The sequence below is a fragment of the Athene cunicularia genome, assembly GCF_003259725.1.
Source record: "Athene cunicularia isolate RWA chromosome 6 unlocalized genomic scaffold, athCun1 chr6_part2, whole genome shotgun sequence".
NCBI lineage: Eukaryota > Metazoa > Chordata > Aves > Strigiformes > Strigidae > Athene > Athene cunicularia.
Genome location: NW_020799106.1, coordinates 11310611 through 11319214, shown reverse-complemented (window position 1 = coordinate 11319214; position 8604 = coordinate 11310611). Strand labels below are relative to the sequence as shown.

The window sequence follows — 8604 nt, the reverse complement described above, 5'->3', positions numbered from 1 at the left end:
AGTAGGAAGCCCTGAAAGATCACGAGACATAAATACTAGAATTTCAAATGTTATGGTTTTAAGAATCTTTAAATGTGATAAATCAGTTTTCCTAATGAAAATATTTTGAGGATATACTCCAATTAAAACAGAAGTTTGTGATACGAAAACGTTAGCAGTTAATATACACAACAGCCAATTTTGCAATCTTTTTTGGTTTTTTAAAGCAACAATCTTCTTAAGTAAAGCTGGGTAAACAAAGGCACAAGCAAGCTAAGCACGTTACCAATCTTACAGCAAAGTAAATAAAAGAACAGAAAAACAACCAAAGTCCCAGTTCTTAGCCACACACTAACCAAGAATCCAACCCCCAGACTTTCTTCAGCTTACCTACCAGATTTATTTTGACTGGTGTATACTAGTGATACTAATGTTTGCAGATAAATTCAGCAGGTAGAGAACTTTATCAAGATCATTGTCTTTTCCAACTTGTCATGTATATCCTATATTTACATAGTAACAGACAATATTTATTTTAACTAAAGACAAAAATGACTGCTTACAAAGAGATTTTTATATGGAAACATATCAATGCCTTCATATTGGTTTGATTATGATATCTATTTCATCTTACCCCATTAATCCTACTCTCCACATCAAATCCTTAGCCAATTCCATTTGTTACACACAGTTTTTAATATTTGCACTGGGTTGATATTTTAAATTCCTTTGTCCAGTCTCCTTCCTCTCTGTCACAAGATGTCCTTGATCTCTTCCAATTTACTTCCTCTCAGCCTAAACTCTTGAAATCCATCAGAAGTCTAGGCTATCCAGCCACATGCTCACATCGTTCTGTCTAGAGAGAGGGCTAAACCACAATAATTAATGTTTTTAATCCTTTAATCCTTTTCTGGAATGCATCTAATGAGTAGGCTGCTTCCTAAATAACTTAGCATCCAGGAAGAAAAAGCAATTACAGAAGCAGAAGAACACACAAAATAACATCCAAATAGCAAAAAGCAAATAGCTTGGTTCACCGGCCACATCTCAATTTCCTGTGTGCACCCTTCAAAACTCAGATGTTACAGAGCACTAAAATGAAAGCTGTGGAAGTGAACTGCTTTCCACTCTAGGTCCATGCAAGGTGTGTCATGCTCTGGCAGTGATTTGTTTTCTTCCCCTTATTCGCCTCTGGCAGTGAGTGTGGACTATCCAGTTGAGATTGCACAACCTGCATCGCCTCAAACAGCTGCAGCTTTGTGCTTGAGGCCAGTGCCTATAATCACAAAGACTTAAACATCACCCCTGTGCACTTCAGTAAATTCATAAAATACAGTATACTACCTACATTCATCTGGTTAAGCAGTGGTTGAAAATGGTAATAACAGAAAACGTACATCAACCTCTTTGTCCTTGCTGATCTAGCAGTACCCTCCTTTCAAACTTGGTCAAGCCCACTGTTTTTGCCCAGGAAAAAAAGGATGAAAAGCCTGAACTTTTTCCAGCAGGAGTCAGTAGTGGAGGCTTCTTGGGGCAATGTTTTTATCATCTTTTTGCAGCCAGAAAGTGCCAGAAGATAACCTATTGAAATTCACAGTGCAACTCCTACTCCATGAAGACAGTTTCTTTCCTACCCTGAACACACCATGTCAGGCATAGAAAAGAAAATGGATCCAAAGGATCAAGCCCTACAGTGGCAATCCTACTTGAGTCAGAGCTCAGGGAAGAACCAGGCAAGAATGATTTCTCACAAGGTGGTCATTAAACCTGTGCAGCAAGCAACAGCACTGAGAGATCATTCAAATATCAGAGCACAAGAGGTGTAGTTAGAAGTATATTTCCTCTGCAGCTATTGCCATGGTCATGTTCAATGCCTTCTCTAGCTTAAATATGAGAAAGAAACAGTGCTATCAGGAATTACATCAGTGAAATGAAAAAAAAAAATAAAATTATCATTCGGAGAACAAGGCAGAAAAAATTTCATAGAGGAAAATGACAGACACTCTTTCTTGACAGAGTCTCATAGAGGACCTTTATTCCAGTAGAATTATTATCAATGTACAGAATAAAATCAGAATCAGGTAAAAAAGTTCTTTCTCTTTTCACCACTGGTGTCAGGACAAGAGGCAAGTCTTGTACAAACAGCTCTCACACTAACATTGCACAGGGGGGTTCGTATTTTTCAGCTCTAAAGGGGAAAGTATTCATCCACTCCCTTGGGTCTATTAGGACACAGATGAAACTGTTGATTCTTTTCAAGAAGCCTAAAATCTTTTAATCTAAGAATTCTGGTTCCAAAAGTTACTGTTCTGGAAGGCTCCAGGAGCACAAACAAACTGCAATGGGGATCAGACAGCCTCCTGGGAACATCCTCTATACAGCACCAGGCTCTCAGTCAATCCTGCTGATACAGGAACAGAACTAACGTAAAGGATGGTAGGAAGAAAGGGAAAAGCTGAAGTAAAGGCTGCTCTACAGCTATTTTCTGCCTTGGTGAGCCCTGGATAACCAAGCATAATAACTGCAGAAGGAAGTCTCACCAGCATTTCAGATGCAACATATTCAGAGCTTTGATTGTAACCCTGTGGGTTTTTGCATGTGACTAGTTATATTATTGTGATTAGAAATGCATACCTAGGTACTGGTCCTGCTCTACAGGAACAGAAATTTGCAGGATTAGTGTTAAGACAGCTGTACACAAAAGACAGCACCTGCATTAACAATTTTAATTTCATACTCATTCTTCAAAAAGCTCCTAACATCCACCAACAGAAGTGGGACTAAAGGTGGGAATAACTTCATCTGGCTTTTCAGAGTATGTACAATGTGAGCAGTGCAAGGATGGGAGTCCCATGCTCCCCCCTGGCAAGAAGGATTCACAAGCCAACAGCTGCTGGCTGTTCTGCATGCTACAAGATAACTCTCCTATCTTAATCCCACTTCTGCATCATTATAGTTCTACTTCTTCCAATTCAACTATTTAATTTTAGGGCCGTGTTAATGAGATCCCTTCCTGAACACCTGCAGCTCTCTTAGGGGTCTATCTTATCCGTTAAGGATACCCCTTGCAGGTCATTACCCTCAGAGTTGCACATGAATGAGATTTCTTGTGCTTGCAGAAGCCTACTTGTTCCCTTGAGTGCAATTTGCCTAATTCCTGACTTAAAAATAGAACAACCAAGTAACCTAACACCTAAACCCAGACATTGCAGCATCTTCTGAGAGGCAACCATTTACTCATATGCCAGGCAAGCTCCTTCAATTCTCCTCATGTGTCACATAATAGGGGGGTATAAGTCAAGTGGGCAATCCCAAAGTCAGATGCGATTTGTTGGTCACAACACCATTTATTACACTCAACATTTCTCAGCCTTTTTAAGCTCTTTCGTTTATACATTTTAAAATACATAACCACTAAATCTCAGACCCCAGTAATGCCAACAGAACTCCTTCAGTTTCTTTAAGTAGCTGCACATTGGTGGAAGGTATTTACTTGGTACCAAAATGCTTTTGAATGTTTGCCTTCTACAAGAAGACTGCATAATGACCAGAGGCATGAAGACAAACCTTCTCATGCCTTCCAGCTGCCACCACACTTCAGACCAGACAACCTGGTGGGCCAGAAGCCTGTGTCTCCAAGAAAACCATGTTAAGTAAAAACTTGGAGGAGAAAACAAACAAACAAAAAAATAATGAAAATAAGGGAAAAAATGTTAACTTTTTTGTCTGGGATGTTAAAAGTGTTGATTTCTCATCAAGGCTACTTAGAAACACATAAAGGTCTCTCCACTGAAAATTCAGTCCCCCAAAGAAGATTTCAACTTTTGTCCTTGCAGGAAGTATTTTTTGTTCTGGTGGTTCTGTCTTTATTGATGAAAAATGTACAGTCAACTACCAAAAAATTGCTACCGAAAGTATATTACCTGTGTCACCAGAGACACAGTTCAGACCTCTCTCTTATCTCCTCCTGGTTTCATTGCTTTCTGGAGGCATGTTTGCTTAAGCCTGTCCCTGAGTTAGGCTGCTGACACTGGTGTTATCTGTACCTTCTGAATTGCTGTGGTGATATGTGTGTTCTTGACCCCGAGGAGACCAAGCTCCACCCCGGGCAGTGTCAGAGTGATGCTGGAGCCCGGGAGAGGCCGGGTACCTGACCGGGCTGAGCCAGCGCCCTTGTTCCTTCTTTAGGGGGCTGAGTCTGAACTGCTCTGCTTGTGCTTTCGCCCCAAGGGACTAGACGCGGATGGAGAGGAGGAAGTGCTGCTGGTGATGTTCACCTATGACGTGACCAAAGAGGCCATTCAGACCTTCCCTCTGAAGGTATGCTCCACGGGCAGGGGAGGATGCCAGGGAGCAAACCAGGCTTGTCTGGGAGCCCATGGCAGGGGGGTGTGAACGCTTCTTCCCTGGGCACACGGCCCCGAGACCCCGCCTAGAGAGCCCTGGCGGGGCTGGCAGGGCTGAGGAGAAGGCGGTGGTGGTAGCAAAGGGAGAGCAAGGGCAAGGTCACGCCGTGGGAGCACGAGTCCTGAGAGGGCCCTGGCTGCAGGCAGTGACCTCAGCAGGGCCAGCTGCACACCCAGCCCCTCCACCAAACGGCACCCATGTGCCCTGGAGAAACAGGGACGGCTGGTGGCCACAGCCGCCGGGCAACACCGTCACTGCATCCTGTGGCCCACTGGCAGCTGGACAGGGCGCCCTCCTCGCAGCAGAGCATCCCCTTCTCTGCGGTGCTCACCCTGCCAGGAGAAAGGCAGGTAGAGTGGGCAGCGGGCCTGGGGGGCTGTGCACCAGCTGCCCCACGCACAGGAGCCCCTCCTCAGCCTCCTGTCGGCGCAGAGCAAGGGGCATGGGGAAGGGGGACGCAGCCCCAGCCAGGCCAGCACGCAGAGGAGGCCAGGAGACTTCCCCCGTGCCGTTCCCCGGCCTCCCCAGCAGCCCCAGCCCCAGCAGTGACCCCGATGGCAGCAGCCACTCCCATCCGCCTCCGGGAGCTGGTTCCTGTGCAGGAGCAGGGCTGGCAGGGAGGTGCTGACTGCACTGTCACTCATAACACCTCTGCTTCCTTTTCCCTCTTGTCTTCACAGAATGCACCGTTTCCCAGAGCCTTTTCGCACGTCAAATTCCTCGTGAAGAACAACTGGGGAAACCCCGAGTACACCTGCATTTACCGGGTGCAGGTGCACGGGCTGATGGGGGGATCAGGAATCAGCTGAGCCCTGTCCTGCTCTGGGCCAGGCGGGAGTTCCCTCTCCTTGGCTGAGGAGAGCACGGCTGAGGGCAGCGCTGGGTTGGAGCGTTCCACATTGGGTCATGTCACGCCCCGTGTCCAGGAGGACACTGCTCCCCCGTGCCCCGTCTCAGTTCCCGGGTCATGGCAGATTCTCTGGTGCGGTCGGGTCGCTGCTGGGGACGGGCCTGGACCGGCCACCGCTCGGGGACCACCTTCACCTGTTCTGGACTTGTTGTTGTTACTGTTGGTTCTGTTAGTCAATTTTTTTTATTCAACCTGTGAATTTCTTCTTTTGTTCCTCTCCTACTTCACCGAGCTGGGGCGGGGGTGAAGTAAACAACGGGCCATGTGGCGATTGGCTGCTGGCTGAGCTCAAACCACAGCAAACAAGAGAAGAACAAGAAGGACCAAAAGAAAAAGGAAGAAAAGAGGGGAGACATAAATAAAAACTGGTTTGGTCTGGCACCTGGCCAGCAGCCAGGCTGGCTGGTTGTGGGTGAACCCGTCATTTCCATCAAGCGGGTGTGGGGAGCCCGTCTGACTGGCCTGTCGGAGAGCCCCTTCCCCACCCCGTGAACGTCCCCGTTCTAGATCTTGCTGCTCTCTGGCGGGGTCCGTTTGTGCCCGGGGGCACACACAGACACAGACTGCGACCTTCTGCCAGGCCCAACTTGGTCAAAGCCTTGAAATAATTAATCACCAGAGAGCGGGTGCACAGATCATGCCAGTGCACACATTTCATTTCCCACCGCAATAAAACTTCCTCAGCATCTCATTTCTTCTCCTCTTTCCTCTTCCCGGCTTACCCTCAGTGGCACTGACTCAGTCTGCAGAAAATAAATAGTAAAAACCTAAAAAAATCACACATAGCAGACACGAGGGACTTCTTCAGAAAGAAATGGCTCTATAGATAAAACAGTGGGTTAAATTAGTTTCTAATTAATTCTCGAGTTCTCTGTCCTCTGCTTTGACAGGTGTCGGTTGAAGATCTCTCTCTACTCAAGAAGCTCTAGAGTGGGAAATCCCAGCAGGAGTGTTGGGGGACAGGAGCCAGGCAGACCAAAACCTGCTACTTGTTCTTTCTGTTTAGTCAATAAACCTTAAGGAGCATAAAAATTACTACTCTGATGGCAAAAGCAGAACGGGATGGAGGGGATAGAGATTTTTAGAACTGCTCTTCCATGTACCATAACTATGTAGCATGAAAAGCTTTATTTTGACCACATTCCACCGTTCCTTCCTAGCCAGAAGGAACTTCATTACAGGAATTTTCATACCGCTAAACTGGCGAAAATGTATACAAGCCTTTTTACCCCTTTCTATCCTTTCACACTTGTTCCATTAAACCATTTCCCACTCTCCGGGTCACAATCTCTGTAAGCAGAAAAGTGCCACACACTTGTCATAAACTGGGTAGGATATGACAAAGTTTCAAATAGATCAGTAGGCATAAAATCAGAAACTTGAAAATGAAAAAAAAAAAAAAGAAAAAAGTGTGGTGGGGGAAAAATTCTTTTCTTCTACCTTGACTGTTAGCTTCTTAAGCTGCCAGTATTTAACGTTAACATTTCTGTATTTCAAGGCCATGATTGCAAGAGTTCTGCTATTTGTGGATATCAGTGAGAGATTACCTGCCTTTCACCACCTCAGGTGCTCCACCTTCACTTCTTCATGGATTTGATTTTATTTCATTTCATTTTTTGAGATGTTTAAACGGTTAGAATCTAACCTCCAAGGTGTAATGGGCAAAAGAGCCCATTTTAAGTGAAATTAAACTACGCTTCTCTGAATTTGAGTGCAAAAAGTTACCTCCACTGGTACATTCATCCACAAGAACATTAGCACCTCCAACCTCATAGACACCCATAATTTATTTCTGTAAACAGTATATTACTAAACACAGCACAGCACAATCAGCATTTTCCATTTTGACTAGAAAATGAAAATCTCTAACAGCAGTTAAGCCTGAACTTAAAATCAGTCATATCTGGACCCCAAATGAGGTATGGGTGGTGATGTGCCACACACCTGGGCTCAACTCTTGAAAGCAACAATTCACTGAGGAATATTTTAGGTTATTAGGCAGAGGCTCAACTAGAGTCTCGGCAACTTAATTAATGTCTGGGTTTTCACAGGCTTGTTTGTTGTGGGGCACCACTTGTACCCTGGATTCACCTTCACAAATGCATCCTTTACTAGGAAAGAAAAGGAAAATTACCAGTCATGGCAGTCATGCCGTTATACTGTACACAGCGCAATAGAGTGCACTGCTTGTGAGAGGATTTAATACAGCAAATAATCCTTAAATAGCTTGATTTTTTAACAGTTCAAGCACGTCCTTAGAGTCTGACCACCAACACAATCTAACAGGAAGAAATATTAAGATAGGTAGAACTGTATTTAAAAATGTGGGGTTTCTCTTTCCTCTCTGGAGGGTTTATCAACCAAAGCAGGCTGAAGTTCTGATCCTGGAAACTGCTCCCCAGCGCTTGTATGAGCACCCCGGGAAACAAAGCTATTCGAATTCTTCTGCAGCCACAATCTTTGTTTACTTTCTAGTTTGAATTAGATGAAAACATACATTTAGCAAGAAATGCAGCATGACACCCCTTACCTTGCACTCATTTTTCTCTGATAGTTCAGTATTCTGGAATATTTGAGCACATTCTCTCACAAATCAGGCACTGAAAATAAACCACTCCCATATCACCTCATTTTCAGTAACTTCCGATACATCAACCCCATGTTCCTTCCAAAACGTACCATGCTGCACAGCTGGTGCAAAGAGAAGAGCATGAGACCTGGGTGCCTGCGGAGAGGAGCGACCCGGCCCGTGGGGCGCCCTCGTAGCTTTGGATAGTCGGTAGCTCAGGGTCTATAAAATCAGTCTGCTTTTCCTCCCTTTGCTCGTTACTAGATGGACGATGTTTGTTTTCCTTTGGCTGCACACCTGGAAATGTCTGTTGGTGGAAAACTGGATTTGGCAAAGACATAAGTGGGGTCAAACCATTTGATTCAGCTTCATTCTTGGATTCAGCATCTGGTTGAACCAGCAGGCACACATGAGTCTGAGCAGGCACATCTGAATTTGTCTAGCAGATGTAGGCGACTCTTCATGCTGTACTGCATATGTGTCCTGCAGCAGCAAGGACGAAATTGTTACATAATAGGTTAATTTGTAAAAATAATCCTCAGTCATAAAAACAGACAGAAGAGACTTACAGCTTTGGAAGGTTTAATAATTTTAAAGCAGTGGTTGAATTTTCTGCAGTGAATTGTCTTTGGAGCAAAATAAGGTAAAATGGAAAAAGCCACTGCCCTTCTAGAGTAAGCTTACCCATTACTGAGAAATGTCTTGCATAATTATAGGAGTATAATTATATCTGTTATTT

General features: G+C 44.7%; 1 long non-coding RNA gene across 1 annotated transcript; it reads left to right on the top strand.

Moving 5' to 3' along the window:
* Positions 1-4175: 4175 nt before the first annotated feature.
* LOC113481885 lies at positions 4176-5492 on the top strand. The gene is made up of 2 exons (XR_003398741.1): positions 4176-4299; positions 5067-5492. It is a non-coding gene; the product is annotated as an uncharacterized LOC113481885 (long non-coding RNA).
* The last annotated feature ends 3112 nt before the right edge of the window (positions 5493-8604 follow it).